General features: G+C 38.6%; 1 pseudogene; it reads right to left on the reverse strand.

The window, feature by feature from the left end:
- Positions 1-231: 231 nt before the first annotated feature.
- LOC138815463 (Golgi to ER traffic protein 4 homolog pseudogene) overlaps positions 232-22,818 on the reverse strand; it is a 37,708-nt pseudogene continuing 15,121 nt past the window's right edge.

Here is a 22,818-nt window from a genome sequence, read left to right on the forward strand (position 1 = left end):
TTTGACCTGCTAGATGTCTCTAGATTTATTCCAAGGCCTGAGTTGGTGCTAGCAGCTCCACCAAGCTTTGTCGGTATCCAAGATGGTCTCCGGTACTGGGGGGCGAGGGGTGGCCTTCCCTCCTCTGCTCCCTGAGAAGGAGTGAGTACGTTAGGCTGCTATGCACGCCGAGTCTTGGTTCCTGGGTAGTCTCTGGTCTGTGAACTGCAGGATGAAGATGTCTGCTCCTTGTCAGTTCTTGCTGGTGTTGTGTAGAATCCGCTCATCCACCTCGTCTGGCTGCTTCGTCCTGGTCTCTTTGTGATTCAGGTATGGCGGCTGCAGTCGCTTCCGCCACCACTGCTGCTGTGGCGGCAGCTGCTGACAAGTGCTCAGGGCTGTCTCCTTGCCTGTATTTTCTCTCTCTGGCCTAACTCTCTGTGTGATGGCACACTTGGTGTGATTCTCTGGCTTAGTACTGTTCACTGGAGCTCTGAAACTGCTTTCTTATGCGAGAGCCTGTTTAGCCTCCAGCTTCTCCTCTGCCATCTTCCCCTCGAAGCCTTAAATGAAATTTTATGTAATGAGATTCATCTACTCACTGGGAACTGGACAGCTCAGTTTCCAAATTAGGAAGCTGAAATTCTCAAAAACATAGTGATAAAATATAATCCAAGCAGGGTGCTAGTGGCTAATGCCTGTAACACAAGTTAATCAGGAGGCTAAGATCTGAGGATCATGATTCAAAGCCAGCTCAGGCAGGAAAATCTGTGAGCTCTTATCTCCAATAAACCACTAGAAAACCAAAAGCGGCACTGTTGCTCAAGCGGTAGAGTGCTTGCCTTGAGGTGAATAGTCCAGGGACAGCGCCCAAGACCAGAGTTCAAACTCCACTCCCAACCAACACACACACACACACACACACACGCACACACACACACACACACACACACAATCCAAGTGAAGAAGGTTCCATTGGATACTAACTGCATGTCTGTGAATTATCTAAGTTTTTCTGTCTTATAGCAGTTACCACTCACCTAGATTGACAGCGGGAGGAAAGGGGTGGGAGATAAACACAAGCTACTTGGGATACTGAGAGCTGCTCCTTGAAGGTAAGGGTTGTGCATGAATCTTTTCTATATTTAGTAGACATCAAAGTGTGTAGAATCCTGTAGTTATAAAAATGTATTTCAACATGTACAACAGATGCTCTGTTTATCAAAATAGGAGAGAAATCAGACAGGTGGATTCTATAAATATACAAGCAATATATAGAAAATTTGCTACATTCTATTCCATGATAGGCTCTGGAATAAACTTTGGTTTTCTGTACATACTAGGTAAATATTCACACACTAAAAAACAGAAGTGTAATCCTTTATTACGGTTAAAATATATAGAATATCTTAATGAAATATATTTGTGGACCTATTTTTTCCTTAATTTCTTCCACTCCTGCATTAAAAATGGCTCTAAGAGAAAAGTTTCTAGATGTGTAAAATATGAACTCCATCTATTTCGTTTGTTGAATTTGTACTTTAGATAGGATTTAAGTCCTTATTTCATCTTTAGGCTTAGGGCTAGGAAAAGAATAAGTAATCTCAACAGATTGTCATGCCTCACTTTTAAGGAGAGTTATGTATTTATTAGGAGAAATATGTATTGGTCTTGGTAGCTAGGAAACTTCAAGAAACAAAAGAAAAAGAACAATTCCACAGCAGTCTCAAGTATTTGCATATCTTCAAGTGAACATTAGTTGCTCTTTATTCTATAGTATATTTACAAGGATAGTTTTACAACCTATTTCTAAGCTATTGTCATCCTCCAGAGTAAAGTTCAGGCATGCCTATTGCTCATTATATAGATCGCAGTTGCTCAAACTCAGAACCCATTTTTTGTATAGGTTTCACCTGGCTACCTTTACCTCACTCAGTAGCACTGAGGGCTGGGAGATTTATTTCAAATATTTAAATACACACAAACACACACACACATCACTGGCTTTCACTATTGCTGTAAAAATTAAGTCCCTTTTGTCCCTTACCCAAGAGTATCATAAATCGTGTACCATCCATGAAAATGTGACAAGTTCATTATTAACTTGCAAGTAGGTTAAATCTCTAGCCTCATACAATTCTACATATTCATATGAAGAAAAATATATACCTAGAGTTTTGGTGTGCTACTACATTATGAAGCTCTCAATTTTCATTTTTTTAAAAAAATACATTTTTATTGTAAAAATAATGTACAGAGGGGTTAGAGTTTCATGAGGAAGGTAATGAGTATATTTCCTATCAAGCATTGGAAGGCAGCTCAGTGGTAGAGTGCTTGCCTTGTAGGCATGAGGCCCTGGGTTCAATGCCTCAGTACCACATACACAGAAAAGGCCAGAAGTGGTGCTGTGGCTCAAGTGATAGAGCACTAGCCTTGAGCTGAAGAGCTGAGGGACAGCACCCAGGCCCAGAGTTCAAGCACTATGACTGGCAATTTAAAAAATCTGTATCAAGTTCATCATATTTGCCCTATTTTAGAAATTGGAAGTCACATATTTCCATCAGAACTAACTATATTTAATGGTACAACTTTCTACGGTGTTTTTAGGACCTAATAATTTGTGGATATGCCCCAAGGCTTTTTACTAAAAGCTGAGGGAATAGGTCCAAAAATGGAAGCCTATAAACAGTCAGAGCATTATTATGTAGCTTTAGTTCACTGTTACAAAAGAGGAGTGCAAATCAATATGATGGTTCATCGTTACAGGACCAGAAGACATACTAGAAACTGACATCAGAGAAGAGTCAGTCACTGTAGGAAAACGCAAACAGGATGCACCAAAGGATGCAATCATCAGTGTCCAAATAAGCAACACAGAATGGTATAAAGTCATTGCAAGCATATATTTGATGAGTGGTTCACATCAAGAATATATAAAGAACAACATCCCAACAATAACAAACAACCTGATTTTACACTGTGCAAAGAATTCAGATGTTTCTCCAGAGAAGACAATTAAAATGTTAACATGCACATAAAGGTGTTTAACGTCACTAATCACTAGGAAAGTGTAAGTCAAAACAATGAAGAATATGACCATTTCATATGAATTAGGATAACTACAAAAAACAAAGTAACAATACTGACAAAAGTGTGGCAAAATTGGAACCTTTCTATGGGAAACAGTATGGCAACTTTTCCAGCAATTCAAAACAGGATTATTCATGCCTGTAATCCTAACCAGTCAGGACAAGAAGCTGAAATCCAAGGATCATCGTTCCAAGCTAGCCTGAGTAGAAAACAGGAAGTGGACCTGTGTTTTAAAGTGGTAAAACACTAGCCTTGAGGAAAAGTTCAGAGACAGTGACCTGGCCCTGAGTCAAGCCCATGACAGAAAAAAAATGAAAGGAAGGAAAGAGAATTGTCATATGATCCAATGACTCCAATTCTGGGCATATACTCTAAAGATCTAAAAGCAGGGTCTTGAAGAAACCTTTGAGCACTCATATTCATTTTGTACAATACTAAAACATGGAGGCAATCCAAGTGGCCTGATACAAATGAATACATTAAATAAATGTGGTTTATACATACAGTGGTATATTACTTCAACTTTAAAAAGAATTATTTTGTGACAGATGTTATATTATGGCTGAATCTTGGGGACACTGTACTACATGAAATAAGCCAGTCATAACAAGATCAAATATTGCATAATTCTACTTATATCAGTTACATAGAACAGTCAAATTGATAGAGACAGGAAACAAAATCGTACTTGATGGAGATCTTGAAGCAGAGGAGAGTGGAAAATTATTTTAATGAATATAGAATTTTAATATTGGAGGATGATATCAGTGTGGACATTGAACTTGTACAATATTGTAAATATACTTACTACTATGTTGTAATCTTAAAATGATTAAGATAATAAAACCTGGGAGAAGAGAAGGAGAATGATGAAAGGGTAAATATGATCAGGGTACATTGTATGCCTATGTGGATATATCAAAATGAAATCCACTTATATAACTAGGTAATGCTAATACAACGTGTAAAAAGATGATCAATTTTAAATTGTTTGCATTTGACCACAATTTCTGGAAAAAAAAGAAAAAAACAACCACAGGCTGGGAAAAAATTTAAATTTCCAGTAAGCAATAAACCTGGGTTCAAAACTATATCTCACTTAAGTGTGTGAAGCTGTTTTGTAATGTAATGAGAGAAGGCTCAGGAAAATCACCCCTTTTGTACAAAAATACATAGTGAATTTGCCGTAATTTGGATGTTATCATACAAATTTTAAAAATATAATAGCATATGTAGCATCTGAGATATGTTTTCTCTTTTTCTTAAGCTTCAAAGTAGTTTCTACTTGCACACAAAATGCATCATCTATTCTGCTTACAAAACAGTAAAACATTACAGGTGAGGTCTATAGCCCTTAATATACATAGCAATACATCTGAGGTGCCTACCATAATATCCACCCTTCCTTTCTGAATCAATAAAGACACCTTTCCATTTAACTGAACACCAGACTAAGTAAAATAGTGATAACATTTCCCAATAGTGATAATATTTAGATAACAGTACAGAGAAAAATTTTTGGGAGGTTATTGTGAATGGGGTTGCTCCCTTTATTTCCCTCCCTTCTTGTACATTGTCAGTGTACAGGAAGGCAACTGATTTTTGTGGGTTTATTTTGTATCCTGCTACTTTGCTGAAGTGATTTATGATTTCTAAATGGATGGAGTTCTTGGGATCAAGAAGGTATAAAATCATGTCGTCTGCAAAAAGGGATAGTTTATCTTCTTCTTTTCCTATGCAGATCCCTTTAATATCTTTTCCTTGCCTTATTGCCCTGGATAAGGGTTCCAGGACTATATTGAAGAGGAGTGCAGACAGGGGGCATCCTTGCCTTGTTCCTGATTTTAGGAGAATTGGTTTTAGCTTTTCCCCATTACGTATAATTGGCTATTGGTCTGACATAAATGGCTTTTATTGTTTTAAGAAATTTTCCTTTTATTCCTATTTTCTCCACAGCTTTTAGTATGAATGAATGTTGATTTTTATCAAAGGCCTTTTCTGCATCTGTGGCGATAATCATGTGATTCTTGACCTTGGCTCTGTTGATGTGTTGGATTACATTTATTGACTTATGTATGTTAAACCATCCCTGCATTTCTGGGATGAAGCCTATCTGGTCATAGTGTATTTTTTATGTGTTTCTGGATTCTGTTAGCTAGAATCTTATTAAGGATCTTTGCATCTGTGTTCATCAAGGAAATTGGCCTGTAATTCTACTTTTTGGTTGGGTCTTTGCCTGGTTTGGGGATGAGTGTGATATTGGCATCGTAGAATGAGTTTGGGATAGCTCCCTCCTTCTCTGTTTCTCTGAAGAGCTTGAGGAGTATGGGTAATAGCTCTTCTTTAAAGGTCTTATAGAATTCTGCTGTGAATCCATCTAGTCCTGGGCTTTTTTTTGTTGGAAGACTTTTGATAACTTCCTGTACCTCGTTGTAGGATATTGGCTTATTTAATTGGTTTACTTCTTCTTTGCTCAATTTGGGCAACTTGTATTTCTCTAAAAATGCATCTATTTCTGCCAGGTTTTCTTTCTTTAGAGAGTATAGCTTTTGAAAGTAGTCCATTAGGATTGTTTGGATATCTTGGGTACGTGTGGTGATTTTTCCCGTAGCATCCCTAATCCTGTTAATAAGGGTTTTCTCTCTTTTTTTTTAAATTAATCTTGCCAACGGTCCATCAATTTAATTTATTTTTTCAAAGAACCAGCTTTTTATTTGGTTAAATTTGGCTATAATTTTCTGGTTTTCTAATTGGTTAATCTCTGCTCTTAATTTGGGTATCTGGCTCCATCTAGTAACTTTAGGTTCCATTTTTTTCTTGTTTTTCTAGCTGTTTTAATTGCAACATGAGATTATTTACTTGGTCTGTTTGCATTTTCTTGATGTGGGCACTGAGAGCAATAAATCTGCCCCTCAGGACTGCTTTTGCTGTGTCCCACAAGTTTCTTTGCGAGGTGTTTTCATTTTCATTGAGTTGTAGGAAATGTTTTATTTCTTCTCTGATCTCTTCTGTTACCCAGGCATTGCTAAGAAGTGTGCTGTTCAATTTCCCTGTATTAGAGAAATTTCTGCAGTATGCTTTGTTATTGAGAACTAGCTTAATTCCACTGTGGTCAGATAGGACACAAGGGATTATGTCGATCCCTTTGTATTTGCTTAAGTTCCTTGCATGAACTATGATATGGTCTATTTTGGAGAAAGTTCCATGAGCTGCTGAGAAGAATGTGTACTGTGTTGTTTTAGGGTGAAATACTCGGTAGATGTCAGTTAATTCCGCTTGAAGTATGGCCTCACTTAATTCAGTAGCTTCTTTGCCAATCCTCTGGTTGGTGGACCTGTCCTTTGGTAAGAGTGGTGTGTTAAAGTCTCTTAGTATTATCGTATTGCAGTCTATTTTATTCTGTAAGTTTGAGAGTATTTGTTTAACCTATGTGGGTGCACCAATATTTGGGGCATATAAGTTGATGATGGTAATATCCTCCTCTTGGATTGTTCCCTCTATTAATATGTAGTGTCCGTCCTTGTCTTTCTGTACTGATTTTAATGAAAAGTTTATTTTGTCAGATATCAGGATAGCTACACCTGCTTTCTTACTGGGGGAATTTGATTTGTAGATCCTTTTCCAACCCTTTACTCTGAATTTGATTTGTAGATCCTTTTCCAACCCTTTACTCTGAATTTGTTTGTATGTTTGGCTGAGTTTTTGGGGTTATGAAGATATAGTGTCGTTTCATCTGCACAAAGGGATAGTTTAACTTCTTCTTTCCCTATGAGGATCCCTTTAATGTCTTTGTCTTGCCTTATTGTCCTGGCTAATTGTGCCAGGACTATATTGAAGAGGAGTGGAGAGAGTGGGCATCTTTGCCTTGTTCCTGATTTTAGGAGAATTGGTAGTAGCTTTTCCCTATTACTTATAATATTGGGTATTGGTCTGTCGTGTATGGCTTTCATTGTTTTAAGAAATGTTCCTTCTGGAAGTGGCGCTGTAGCTTTAGTGGTAGAGCACTCGCCTTGAGCTGAAGAGCTGAGGGACAGCGCCCAGGCCCAAAGTTCAAGCCCCACGACCGACAAAAAAAAAAAAAGAAATGTTCCTTCTGTTCCTATTTTCTCCACAGCTTTTAACATAATGTTGTATTTTACCAAAAGCCTTTTCTGTGTCTGTGGAGATAAGCACGTCAATCTTGACTTGGCTCTGTTGATGTGTTGGATTACATTTATTGACCTATGTATGTTAAACCATCCCTGCATCTCTAGGATGAAGCCCACCTGGTCATAGTGTATGATTATTTTGTGTGTGTTTTCTGGATTCTGTTAGCTAGAATTTTGTTAAGGGTCTTTGAATCTGTGTTCAAGGAAATTTGTCTAATTCTCTTTTTTGGTTGAGTTTTTGCCTGATTTGGGGATGAGTGTAATATTGGCGTCATAGAATGAGTTTGGGATAGTTCCCTCCTTCTCTGTTTCTCGGAAGAGTTTGAGGAGTATGGGTATTACTTCCTCTTTATAGGTTTTATAGAATTCTGTTGTGAATCCATCTATTCTTGGGCTTTTCCTTATTGGAAGACTTCTGATTGCTTCCTGCATCTCATTGTGACATAGTGACTAATTGATTTACTTCTTCTTTGCTCAGTTTGGGGAACTTCTGTTTCTGTAAAAATGCATCCATTTCTGCCAGGTTTTCTTTGTTTAGAAAATATAACTTTTGAAAAGACTCCTTTAAAATTGTTCAGATATCCTGGCTACTTGTGATTTTTCCTATGGCATCCCTGATCTTGTTAATTTGGGTTTCCTCTCTTCTTTTCTTAATTAATCTTGCCAACGGTCCATCAATTTTACTTATTTTTTCAAAGAAACAGATTTTTGTTTTATTAATTTTATCTATTATTTTCCTATTCTCTATTTCATTAATTTTCAGCTATTAGTTTGATTGGCTTTGTCTAGTAACGTTGGGTACCATTTTTTCATGTTTTTCTAGCTGTTTTGATTGCAATATGAGATTTTTTACTTGGTCTGTCTATTTTCTTGATGTGGGCATGGAAGGTAATAAATTTGCCCCTTAAGACTGCTTTTGCTGTGTCCCACAAGTTTCTTTGTGATGTATCTTCATTTTCATTGAGTTGTAGGAACTTTTTAATTTCTTCTTTAAGTTCTTCTGTTACCCAGGTTTTTCATAGAAGTGTGCTGTTGAATTTTGATGTATTTGAATAATTTCTACGGTTTGATTTATTATTGACAAGTAGCTTGATTCCACTGTGTTTGGACAGGACACGGGATTCGGTCAATCCCCTTGTATCTGCTTAAGTTCCTTGCATGAACTATGATTTTGGAGAAAGTTCCATGAGCTGCTGAGAAGAATGTGTATTGTTGTTTTAGGGTGAAATACTGGGTAGATTTCAGTTAGTTCTGCTTTTGGCTTCACTCAATTCAGTAGCTTCTTTGCCAATCCTCTCTTTGGTAGACCTGTCCTTTGGTGAGAGTGGTGTGTTAAAGTCTCCTAGTATTATTGTATTGGGATCTATTTTATTCTGTAAGTTTGCTTAACATATTTTGGTGCACCAATGTGTGGGGAATATAAGTTAATAATGGTAATATCCTCCTCCTGGATTGTTCCCTGTATTAATATGTAGTGTCCTTCTTTGTCTTTTTCTATTGATTTTAATGAAAAGTTTATTTTGTTAGATATCAGGATAGCTACTCCTGCTTTCTTACTGGGGGCATCTGATTGGTAGATCCTTTTCCAACCCTTCACTCCGAGTTTGTATGTTTGGCTGAGAAGTGGGTCTCCTGAAGGCTAAAATGGATGGATCATGTTTTCTGATCCAATCTGGAGTTCTTTTTCTTTTGATTGGTGAATTAAGACCGTTAATATTAAGAGATAATACAGAGAGATGCATTGTGGTCCCTGTCATTCCCTGTTTCTATGAGATTTTCTTCTTTCCTTTCCTTCTGTGCTTGCTCAGTTAGAATTCTATTAAAGCCTGTCTGGTGTGGGTCCCTGTTCCTGGTTGCTTTCTTCAGGTTGTGTTCCCCCTATTGTATTCTTTGTAGTGCTGGCTTAATGTTTATGTATTGATTTAGTTTTTCTTTACTTTTAAAGTTTTTCAGTTCTCCATCCACTGTGAATGCTAGCTTTGCCAGTTATATCAGTCTGGGTTGGCAGTTATTGGCTCTCAGGGCTCGTATGGTACTTCCCCAGGCCTTTTTTGCATTCAGTGTCTGTGTGGAGAGATCTGCATTGATTTAATTTTTTCCCATTGTAGTATACCTGCTTCTTCATTTTTGCTGCATGCAAGATTGTTTCCTTATTTTTCAGATCTACCATTTTTTACTATAATGTGTCTAGAAGTGTTTCTCCTGGGATCTTGCTTCTTTGGTATTCTATATGCTTCTGTTATGTAGGTAACTTGTTCTTTTTTGAGATGGGGGAAAGTTTCACAGATTATCTTTTTGAATAGGTGTTGCATTCGCTTGCTTTGATATTCCTCACTTTTGTCCACTCGAATTATATGAAGGTTAAATTTCCTGGCACTATCTGCTTGCTCTTGGATTTCCCTTTGGCATAATTTAAGTGATTTTTTTTTCCATATCTGAGATTTTTTTGGTCCAGTTGGTGTATTCTGTCTTCTGTATCTGACACTCTACATTCCATTTTGTTCACTCTGTTAACTACAGCTTCCATTGTGGTTTGCATGGACTCATTTCTGGATTCAATGTTAGTTCTCCAAATACTAATCTCACCTCTTAATGAGATGTGTGCTACCTCTATTTTTGTACTAATCTCACCTCTTAGTGAGGTCTGTGCTGCCTCTGTGTTTGTACTAATCCCACCTTTTAGTGAGGTGTGTACTGCCTCTATTTTTGCATGCACCTCCTGTGTGATACCTTGCATCACTTTCAATATTTTGTCCCTGTGTTCTTTAAATTTCTGGTCTATTTCTCACTTTAATTCTTGAGTCATTACCTCCTGCATCTCTTGGATGTAACTTTGTCTTCCATTCCTGCTTTGCTCCCACTGGGCCTCTCCCCTGGATAGCTGCTGTCTTTTGGGGGTAGCTTGCTATACAGGGTGTTGATAAGGCTTGTAATTTTTTTCTGTTATTTTCAGGGATTATTGTAGACTAATCTGAAATTTTGTTTTGGTCAATAGATATCTGCTTTGCTTGGTTGCTCTTTCTGTGCTGGTAGAGAGAGTTTGTACCTGCCTGGTCTCAGTTCTGTTGGTGGCCAACCTCTAGCTTCTACTCTGACCGATGTAGGGTTCTGTTCTCAGCTCTCTGCTGTAGAACAATGGCAGTTCCCACCTATAGAAGGGTTGAGCAGCCTAGAATGTTCCTGTTTATTCCAACAGGTGCTCTTGGTGAGATCGGATGTGCTGGATGTACTCTCCCATTTGCTGGAGTCTGCTATGGGCTCCTGATTTTTTTTGGCCGGTTGTGGGCTTGAACTCTGGGCCTGGGCGCTGTCCCTCAGCTCTTCAGCTTAAGGCTGGTGCCCTACCATTTGAGCCACAGCACGACTTCTGGCCCTTTCTGCATATATGGTGTTTGGGAATCAGATCCAGGACCTCATGCACACAAGACAAGCACTCTAATCCTGAGCCACCTTACCAGCCTGACCTCCTGACTATTATCAGGTGCTGGCGGCCTGCGTTGTCCAATAACCAGCCTAGGATATATGGGTCGGGTTCTGGTTGGGTTTTGGCTTCTGGTTCTCTTGTGCTGGACCCCTGATCTTTTGCTGTCAGAGGCATGATTCCAAGGCGGGTGCAGTTCCTTGTTTTTCCCCCCTCTGCTGAGGCATATGCTAAGCTTCTGAATTCAGTTGGGAAGAGTTGGTTGTGTTGCTCAGGCACTGGATCCCCAGGCCTTGTCCCCGCCCCTGCCCTGGGGCATGCCAGTTGGACCTGTGCTGCTGTGTATCCTGCCTAGGTTACACAGCCTGGAGTACACATTTCAAATTTCTTCCACTGTAGGCTGTTTTGACCCAGGGGCACTGTTCCTGGCTTGGGCATTTGCGCTCCCTTCCAGGGGCGCTCTTGCTCTAGCCTGGCCAGCTGGGTGTGCTCCATGGGCTGGTGGAGCTCTCAAACTATTCCCAGTTTTAGTGGATCCTGTGGGGGAGGAGTCTGGGTCAGGGTCTGGGGATTCCCACCAGCTCTGGTCTCCCTTGAGGGATACACTGTCCCCTGGGGAGTACTCACCCTGGAGTTAGTTGTTGTTTCTGTGTGATGTAGGTCATTGGTTGCCATTGCAATCAGAGTTCAGTTGAGATGGTTGTGGGCTGGGCAGGGTGGTGATGGCTCTGTGTGTTTCACCTCAGTCTCTGTCTCTGTTGATGCTGTTTGGGTTGGCGCCACTGGATGGACCTCCGGCCAAGGAGTTGGGGAAGGGGTAACCAGTTAATGAGATAATAGTCTAACAGACTTTCTTACTCAGGTTGTCTTTAAACCTCGATTATCAGATCTCAGCCTCCTGAGTTGCTACGATTACAGGCATGAGCCACTGGCACCAGCTTTTTTGAAAAAGCAACAATTAATAAGGCAGATACCTTAGATCATGCCTGTAATCCTAGCTACTCCAGAGGCTAAGATCTGAAGATGATGATTTGAATGTAGTGGTGCAAAAACGTTTGTGTGAGTCTTTTATCTCCAATAAACTGCTCAAGAAAATCCAGAAGTGAAGCTTTGGCTCAAGTGGTAGAGTGCACTCTTGAGCAAAAAAGAATCTCAGGGACAGCACCTAGATCCTGAGTTCAAGCTCCAATTCTGGCACACACACACACACACACACACACACACACACACACACACACACACACACACACACACACACACACACACAAACACACACTGAAAAGTAAATAGACAATGTGAAGAAATCAAGGACAAAAAAATTGAATATTGTAAGGACTTTTGGGTTTAGAGGCATGACTCAGTTTGTAGGACAATAGCTAATGATTGAAACTTTCAGGTACCAAGGACTTAAAAAAAAAGAATTATCTGCCCTGTATTTCCCTTTTTTCATATTCTCATTTGGGAACTATTTTCTTTTTAAAAAACCAAATATTGCTGTTTTAGTGGTGATATACAGCATGGTTAACTTTCTCTATGTCATGTAACTAGTACATTTTCTTCCTTTTACCTAGTCTCATCTGTTCCCCCATTCTCATCCATTTCCTCCCTCCCATCTAGACCCTCGAGTTCCATAGTTCACTTTCAACAATGTCCAGTACAGCCAGTGGGCTCTACTGATGCAATTTTTCATCCACTTTCCAGTGATTCTGTTCCCTTCCCCTATCTTTCCTTAGATGTGCACGTATATTATATAATGTATATTGGGTTAAGAATACAGAGTCATCACAAAATGAATAGATGAATTAAGACAAGTTCCTTTGTTTCCTTATCTTTGTAATTTTATTCAGTTATATGTATTGTTTTATACACATAAGAAGAGGTGCTTGGGTATTACAATTTTGTGATTTTCTCCAAAGCCTGTCCTCTTCTGTTCTTATTATATATGATGCCTAGAATCATGTACAGTTTGTCATATCCCCTTGAGTTTTAAATCTAACTTTCACATATCAGGGAGAAAATGTGCCATTTGTCTCTATGATCTTGGCTTAACTTTCTTAACATGATTTATTCTAGTTCCATCCATTTCCCTGCAAATGACATTATTTTTTTCTTTCTAATGGCTCTTTCTGTAAAATTTCATTGTATATAGATAGCATAATTATTGGATCCATTTATTTATTGTGGGGCATCTGAGTTTTGTACATAACTTGGCACTGTGAATTGAGCAGCAAGGAACATGGTTATGCAAGTGTCCTTGTCATATTATGGTTCATGATTCTCAGGTTAGATGCCTAGAACTGGTATGGGATGGTATTAGAGAAGGCCTGTATTTAGATTTTTGAGCAACTTCCAGACTGCTTTCCAGAGTGGTTGTATTAGTATACATTCCCACCACCAGTGCAGTAGGATTCCTTTTCATCCACTTCCCAACAGCATTTGTTTTCAGAATTCAGAATATTTGGGTAAGATGGTACCTCAGGATTGCTTTGATTTACATTTTTATGGCCAGGGATGATGAACCTTTTCTGATGTTTCTTTGCCATACTTACCTCTTCTTCTGAGAAGTCTCTCCTTACCTCCTTGCCCATTTAGTGATTGGTTTATTAGGTTTGGGAGGGGTAGTTTCCTGAAATCCATGTATACATTGAATATTAGCCCTTTGTCTGATGTATTGCAGGTAAATATCTTTTCCCAATTTGTTGGATGTCTTTTTAGTTTAGTGGCTATGTCCCTAGTCTTTGCAGAATTTCTTTCCTTTGATGTAGTCCCATTTGTTGGGTCTCTCTCCTATCTGTTGTGCCCCTGGGACTCTATTCAGGAAGTCCATGCCTGTACCTACAATTTCTAATGTCATCCCTATTCTGTGTTACAGTAGTTTGGCTGATTTTATGGTAGTTAATCCATTTTGAATTGATGTTAGTGCAAGCAGAGATCCACTTCTAGTTTTCTGACTATAGCTGCCCAGTTTTCCCAACACCAATTGTTGAAAAGGCTATGATTTGTGTGTGTGTGTGTGTGTGTGTGTGTGTGTGTGTGTGTGTGTGTGTGTGTGTTTGTGTGTTGGTTTTGGGGCTTGAACTCTGGTCCTCAGCGCTGTCCCTCAGATATTCAGCTTAAGGCTAGTGCTTGAGCCACAGTTCCACTTCCCATTTTCTTGTGCTTTATTGGAGATAAGAGTCTCATGGGCTTACCTGGCCCTGCTGGCCTTGAACAACGATCCTCAGATCTCAGCCTTCTGAGTAGCTAGGATTAAAGGCATGAGCCACAGGCAACTGGCAAGGCTATGTTTTTCCACTGTACATCTTTCACTCCTTTATCAAACATCAGATGATTGTAAGTATGTGGTTTTATTTCTGGGTCTTTTGATCTTTTTTAATACATTTTCAATGTAAAAATAATGTACAGAGGGTTTACAGTTACATAATCTAGGTGATGAGTACATTTCCTATCAAGCATTATTACCTCCTCCTTTGTTTATCCCCCATCATGCCTTCCCTCCCACCTCCACAGCTACACTCCCCCTGATCCCGCCTAAATTCTGATGATCGTTTTTCCACAAAGTGTCTTGTGCATCTCATTATTACAATGGGTCAACCTGTATCTCTATTTAAGCATTTTGTTTTTTCCCTTCCCCTCCACAAATTAGAGAAGCATATATAAAATATGCATGGCATCGACATTACATACAGTGAAAACAGGGGTTATACCATGGGGGAGGAACATACAAAGAACAAAAAAATCACATGATGTATTGTAAATACGTTAGAAACAAGAGAAAGAAAGAAAAAAACACTTATGTCCCTATCTTGTGGTTCATTTCACTTATTTGGTCATATGTACATACCTTTTCTTTTTGGAGTGCAGGATAAATGTGTGCCAATGGAAAATGACCCAGTCTATGTTTAGGAAAACCAATAAGTGAGGTCCAAAAACTAGTTTCAGTTGAGGAAAGGGAATCTGTCCTCACAGAATATCCAGAATAATCTGTCCTGCTGCAGGGGATCCAATATCCAATTGAGAAATTATAATCTCTCCCTCCCACGACTCAGGAAAAAATTCTATCTTTTATGAGGAAGTAGATCTCTTTGAGGACTCTGAGGCAGAATTGCTGCCTGAAGGCAACTTAGAGGCCAATCTAGATTTCGAGATTCCTTCACCTCTTCCTGGGAAAATTTTTCTTTTTCTTTTTGTCCTTATAGTTGTAAAATGTTCATTCTATTTATTTTTCTAACGTTATTAAAATGCCAATGTTTATATTATGTTATACAATTCGTGAATCCTAAATGTGGTTTTTTTCAACCTACAATCTAAAGCACCATGCACTTGTTTTGTTTGTGGGAAAACACAGAGTAAGAGGGGCTGTACAAGAGAGACTTATGGATATAAAGGGGACTGTTAAATGCACAGGCAGTGGCAAGGAAGCCAGGCCATGCCTGAATGAGGTGATAAGGTGGCTCCAAAAGCTCTAGGACATAGCAGATCAGATGTCCTTAGAAAGCAGTTCTGTCAATTGTGACAAATGCTACAATGTTTATAATGGTATATGGGACTCTCTTCCAACAGTGAATTCAAGTCTGTATACATATTTATTGTGCTTTGGGAAATATTGAAGAAAAATTTGGCTCCAATAATATCCAAAATGTACTTAGGGCTGAAAATATTTGACAAAATACATAGTAAACACCTATATTGGAAAGTAAAAGCCATCATCAATCGAAGAAAGAAGGCTTACATAGATGGACAAAGACAAAATCAGGAAGGAAAAAAATCCACTATTAAATCAGTTATATGCAAATATTTGTTATATTCTTTATATTTTTATAGTATATTATATGATGTATAAGAATGAATATGATTTTTCATACTACAAAGGCATTTATCACTTTCAGTCTTGAGTATATTTTTCACAAATCTAGTGTAAATCATTATTGGGGAAAGTGGTAATATAACTTTGATTATAATTATATGAATATATTTTTTGATTCTAGATATAATACTGATTATAAATAGATGAATAAATATATACACATATTTTCATATCTGTCTATGAAGTGAATAGAATGAAACTTAGTACACTATGTATAAAAAAGCAGCTATGAGTTGAGTATAGGAGTCTCAGGTCTATAATCCTAGTGATGTGGGAAGCTGGGTTCTGAGGTTTAGTCTCTCTTACCCCCATCGCATTAGATTTTGAGAGGAGTCCTGGGCCCTCCAGTGTAACAAAGAGACACACATGCAGTGGGATCACACTCCCTGCACCCAGAGGAAAGTCAGTAGAAATCAGAACAAGCCTCTTATCTTATGACAGTATACTCAGTTCCTGTGCCAAGATGGACATCTGTAGAACATCATATTGAAAGTTTGCATTCCCTCCAAAAGTGTTTCTGACTATGCTGAATTAAACCTCATTTTACCTTCCAAGCTTCAAACACATAGAAATATGTCAATGGCTCAAGAGAGATGGAGAAAGACTTACAAATACACAAAATTGTATACTCTGCTTCAGTAATTCAATGACAAATCATCAAAGGCATGTTTTGAATTTTTCTTTCTTTTTAAGGAAATGGAAATATAGAATTCATCAGGGAGTGGGTGATAATTTGGTTGCTGAGTTGTAGAATGCACTTCTGGGCATGGGACACACTTGGCTTGGTGAATTTCTGTGGGGATGTGTGTCCTCACGCAGCTTCACAAAACAATAGCCATAACTTCTATGATGCCACAGCCATCTTTCCATAGCAGGAAATAGGTGTCAGGCACTGATCTTGCCCTGAAGTGGACTCAGCGACACAGAAAGGCACAAAGAATGCTAGCCACCAGACTTCAACTTGAAGAGCTGGCTTGACCAGAAACTAGCATAAATTGAGCTGGAGAAGGATGATCTCCAAGTAAGGTTCCTGAGCACTAAGGACCAGGCATTATTACAGATGTTGGCGAAACAGAAGTGAACGTGGATCTCTCCTTAGCAATTTCTTGCTGAAAAGAAAACCAGAAGTCATAATGATAATTTCTATAAATCAGAGACATGACATTGGTCGTTTTGTGGCAACAACTTCAAAGTGGGGATGCGAGGAGACATCCCTGAGAAGGAGATAGTTAGCTTGAAAGCCATCATCCATGCAATTATCTAGAAGCAGGTACTGCAGGCAGTAAGAACAGTAAGTACATCCCCAATTAATGGGAATGGACGTGACTTGCTTCAGAAAAGGAAAACAGCACTGACATGCTTGCTTGTGAAGTAAGAATGGAAAGCTACAATGAAGAAAAAAGATCAGAAATGAAGATAAGAATAAATTAGATAGATATTGGATGCTGCGGGTTACAAAATGAAAAATTCTCATGTTATTCTAAATCTGACATGACCCCTGGAACCAAAGTGCTCAAATAGGAGCTAGACACATATGATTCACCGAGAGAATACTTTTAAAATGTGACTCTAGCCGGGCTCTGGTGACTCACAACTGGAATGCTTGCTACTCAGGAGGCTTATACCTGAAGATCATGTTTGAAGCAAGCCCAAAGAGTTAATTTGGAAAGACTGTTCTCCAATTAACCACCCAAAATATCATGTGAAACAACTGGTAGAGCACTAGCCTTGAGAAACAAAAACTAAGGAACAGTACCCAAGCCCAAGGTTCTAATCCCTGGAATACATAAAACAAAGAATCCAACAAATAAAATTTAGTGCTCAGTAGATCATCACTTAGCATTCTAGTTCCATATATTTGGTATGACCTTTGGAAATTATATCCTTAGCAAATGCTCTCCTCTGATATTCTGCTTCATTATCCGCTTTCAAACCCCTGGCATCACCAATGTCTGCTCCCATTTAGCATACCAGTCTGCCACTGGAAATTTTTTTTTAATTTAATTTAATTTTATTTGTGAACATAGTGTACAGAGGAGTTACAATTACATGGGCAGGATAATGCGTACATTTCTTACCAAGCATTGCAGCCTCCTCCTTTGTTTACCCTTCACATCCTTTCCCAGCCTCCCCCCTCCCCCCATCCCAATCCTTCTCCTTCCTCCCCTCCCTCCCCCCCCCCACACCGACGTTGTAAAGCTCGTTTTGGACATGACAACTTGTACTTCTCATTGTTGCAACAGGTCCACCTGTATCCTTAAACAACTGGTTTTTCCCCATCTCCTCCACAAGTTATACTGACATCAAATATAGTGAAAGCAGGGGTTATACTGTGGGGGAGGGACATACAAAGTAACAAAGAGATAATCTTATAAATGCGTTAGAAACACATGCATGGAAGAAAAAAACATTAAAATACACATCTAAGGGTTCATTTTCCTGACATCACATTATCTGACCTTTTCCGCTTGACTCATACATATACTAGATATTACAAATAAGAGAAACCATGGGACCTATGTTTCTTTGGGCCTGGCTTACTTCACTTAATATAATTTTTTCCAAGTTTTTCCATTTCCTAACAAATGGTGCAATGTCATTCTTTCTGATGGAGGCATAGAATTCCATTGTGTATATATGCCACATTTTCTTTTTTTTTTTATGAGGTCTCTTATTTTTTTTTAATATTATTTTATTTTATTTGAGAACATACTGTACAGAGGGGCTACAATTACATGGGCAGGATAATGCATACATTTCTTACCAAGCATTGCAGCCTCCTCCTTTGTTTACCCTTCACCTCCCTTCCCAGCCTCCCCCCTCCCCCCACCCAATTATACCCCCCTCCCCCCCACACCGACATTGTAAAGCTGGTTTTGACATGACATTTTGTACTTCTCATTGTTGCAACAGGTCCACCTGAATCCTTAAACGACTTGTTTGCCCCCATCTCCTCCACATGTTATACTGACATCAAATATAGTGAAAGCGGGGGTTACACTGTGGGGGAGGGACATACAAAGCAACAAAGAAATAATCTTATAAATGCGTTAGAAACATATGTATGAAAGAAATGAAAACATTAAAATACATATTTAAGGGTTCATTTTCCTAACATCACATTATCTGACCTTTTCTGCTTGACTCATACCTATACTAGATATTGCAAATAAGGGAAACCATGGGACCTATGCTTCTTTGGGCCTGGCTTACTTCACTTAATATAATTTTTTCCAAGCCTTTCCATTTCCTAACAAATGGGGAAATGTCATTCTTTCTGATGGAGGCATAGAATTCCATTGTGTATATATACCATATTTTCTTGATCCATTCATCTACTGAGGGGCATCTGGGTTGGTTCCATATCTTAGCTATGGTAAATAATGCTGCAATAAACATAGTTGTGCTGGTAGCTTTAGTGTGGTCTTGTTTGTAAACATTTGGGTAAATGCCCAAAAGTGGGATTGCTGGGTCATAGGGAGTTCTATGTGAAGTCTTTTGAGGAACCTCCATACTGTTTTCCAAAGTAGTTGAACAAGTTTACATTCCCACCAACAATGAAGTAAAGTTCCTTTCTGTCCACATCCCCTCCAGCATCTGTTGTTGTTAGAGTTCTTGATTTTTGCTGTTCTAACTGGAGTGAGGTGATATCTCAATGTTGTTTTGATTTGCATTTCTTTTATGGCTAGGGATGTTGAACATTTCTTCATGTGTCTATTGGCCATCCTTCTTTCTTCTTCAGAGAAGCTTCTCTTTAAGTCTTTCGCCCACTTTTTTATTGGGCAGTTGTTTCTTTGAGGATTTGTTGTTGGGGCGTTTAATTTTTTGAGTTCCAAGTATATTTTAGATATGAGACCCTTGTCCGTTTTATGGCTAGTAAAGATCTTCTCCCAATCGGTGGGCTTTCTATTGATCTTGCTAGCTATGTCATTTGCCCTGCAGAAGCTCTGCAACTTTATGCAATCCCATTTGTCCAACCTTTCTTTCATTTGTTGTGTTTCTGGGTCTCTATTCAGAAAATTTCGGCCTGAGCCAAGGAGACCTAGGGTTTCTCCTATTCCATCCTGTAATGTTTTCAGAGTGTTTGCTTTGAGTTCAAGGTCTTTGATCCATTTGGAGTTGATTCTGGTGCAGGGTGATATATAAGGATCTAGCTTAAGTTTTCTACATGTAGTTAACCAATTTTGCCAGCACCATTTACTGCCACTGGAAATTTGAACATATATTTTTATTAATCATCACAATTCTGATTATCTTTCCACACACATCAAATGAGTAGTAACTATATTCCTCTATTTTGTGTGTTTTAATCCTCCTTTGAGTTAAAAAGCCTTAACTATTAAAAACTATAGAAGAGTTATCAAATTAATTCTACCATCATCATTTTTCCACCCAATCTTGTTACATTAGTTATGTGAATTTTTGTTTCTTTATATGTTGCTCCGCCACAATATAATCCCTGTTTTCACTGCATTTGATGTCGGTGCCATGCATCTTCTATATATATTTCTCTAGCTTTGGGAGGAGAGGTGAAAAATCCAAATGCTTAACAATGGATACAGCTTGACCCCCTGTAACAATGAGGTGTAAAAGACACTATGTTGAAAAACTTACTTTACAATTTAGGCAGGAAGGAAGGCGAGAGGAGGGAGTGTACTTCTGGAGGTGGGAGGGAAGGGATGGTAGGGGAAAAACAAAGGAGGAGGTAACAATGCTTGATAGGAAATATACTCAATATTTTGCTCATGTAAATGTAACCCCTCTGTACAGTATTTTTACAATAAAAACATTAAAAAAGATACTATATGAAAGTTTGCACATGATACCTTATAACTATAATTCTTTCAAGAATTAGGGTTTTACACAAACATCCTGATTGCTTTGCCAAAGGATAAGAGATTGAAATAAGGTACCTAGCATCTTGGAAGGAAAATACTATTGGCTTTAGATCAAATTCATTTATCTAATACTGAGGAAATGAATTTCAGAAATGGCAGAGGCAACGTGTATCATAAAAATAACCTTATGAGGTACAACCAGGATGCCCAGATCAAACTTCCTGGAAAAAAGCAATGAATGAAAAGCTACTAATACTTCTAAAATGAGCCTATTGGTGATGGTTCATGCTTGTTATGCTAGGTAATTAGAAGTCAAAGATGAAAGGATATCAATTGAAAGCTTGGCCAGGAAGAAAACCTTCCTCTCTGCAACCAGCAGACAGGAAGCATCAGCTCTGTGCCTGATGCCCAGCTGGCTGGACGGTCTCTGCCCACATTCCGACACACAAGACCAACCCAATCTGAAATATTATCAAATACATTCAAATAATATCTCCTGATTGGGAGATAATCTTTGAAAGATATAACTAAAACATTTCACTGATTTCCTTTTGAAAAATTCAGAATGAAAGGGGAAATATGTTCTCACTGACTGAAGGGTAAGTTAACGACCAGAATGATGTTAATGGGGGTAGAAGCCCATTTGGTAACTTATCCACTCAACCATCTTTCCTCACTTCTTGTCACATATCCTGAGCAGTGAGATTTTGTAATGCAAAGTATGTGTGTGAGCATGCAGCTTGTAAAAGTAGTAATGAAATGCTAGGCACTGGAACTCAGGCCTGTAAAACTAGCTGCTCAGAACCCTAAGATATGAGGAACTGAGTTCAAAGCCAACATGAGAATAAAAGACTCTTACCTTCAATTTACCAGTAAAGGCAAAAAGATGAGCTGTGCTTCAAATGCCAGAGTGCTAGCATTGCATACAAAGCTAAGGGACATCCAGGCCCTGAATTCAAGCCCAGTACTGGCTCTCATACACAAAAAGTAACCATGACAACATCACAGGTTATAAATATATTAGCAAGGGATGTAGGAGAATGGGATGATGACAGCATTTACCTCACTTTTAGTCTCAAGCATTCTGTACAGCGTAGCCCAATCTGTGAAAAGCTCTAGGTGAAATCTTCCTCAAAATCAGATTCATCCTCATATCCCTCTGCACATTTATCACACACACACACACACACACACACACACACACACACACACACACACACACACACACACACACACACACACAAAGGTCTATATTTTGCCATCTAATTTTGAAATATATAACCATACACATATGCTTCAGAATTCTGTGCCCTTGATTAGGTTACATAGGGAGCACAATATATCCAGGGTCTGGCTCATTCTTCTAATCCGCTGCTCAGGAGGGTGGGATCTGAGGATCACAGTTTGATGCCAACCTAAGCAAATAACTCCTCAAGATTCTTATCTTCAATTAAGAAGCAAGAAGTGGAGATGTGGTTCAAGTGGCACAGTGATAGCATTGAGTAAAATAATCTAAGCAAGATTTCCAGACCCTCAGTCCAAGCCTGTGTACTGGCCCACTAACACTCCATAAGCCAAAAATCCCTGAAAGACCAAACCAAAAATATGTCAATTTTATGCTAACTTATGAAGTGAAATCCAATAAGGCAACATAGCTTTTGGTTGTTGAAGATTTGGTTGGAAAACCAAAAATTCAACGTGTGCTTAAGTGATATAACAAACAAGCAACGAAATAAAAATTTCCCAATAAAAATCTGGAACCCCTGACCAAGAGATTTTTTTCTACGTTTTTGAAAATTACTTATTTTTCAGTAAGTGAAATAGTATAAACCTTTATTATAAGTTATAGGAGTCAGTGTAAGCTCCAAGGAAGTGAATGTAAAACTAAAATCACACACAGCATTACAAGTTTCTATGCCTCTGGTGAGACACTAGAAATCTGTAATTGTGTAGCCTCTAGAAAGGAGAAGGGAGATGCTCAGCATCATTGGTCATAAAAGAAATGCAAATCAAAACCACATTGATTCCACCTCACCCCAGTTAGAATAGCCATTTTCAAGAGAACAAATAATAGCAGATGTTGACCAGGATGTGGCTAAATATGAACACTACTACACTGTTGGTGGGAATGGAAGGCAGTATGGAGGTTCCTAAAAAGACTAAACATAGAACTCCCGTAAGATCCAACTATCCCACTTCTTGGCCATCACCCAAATGATTTCAAAATAGAGCACAATAAGCTACCAGCACAACTATGTTCATTGCAGCATTGTTTACCATAAATAAGATATGGAACCAACCCAGTTGCCTCACAATAGATGAATGGATCAAGAAAATGTGGTATATTTACACAATTTTATGCTTCTGTAAGAAAGAATGATATTGTCCCTTTCATAAGAAAATTGATAGACTTGGAAAAAATCATATTAAGTGAAGTAAGCCAGGCCCAAAGAAACATAGGCTCTATGATTTCCC

This window comes from Dipodomys merriami, unplaced genomic scaffold (assembly GCF_024711535.1).
Source record: "Dipodomys merriami isolate MVZ:Mamm:240054 unplaced genomic scaffold, mDipMer1.0.p SCAF_640, whole genome shotgun sequence".
Classification (NCBI taxonomy): domain Eukaryota; kingdom Metazoa; phylum Chordata; class Mammalia; order Rodentia; family Heteromyidae; genus Dipodomys; species Dipodomys merriami.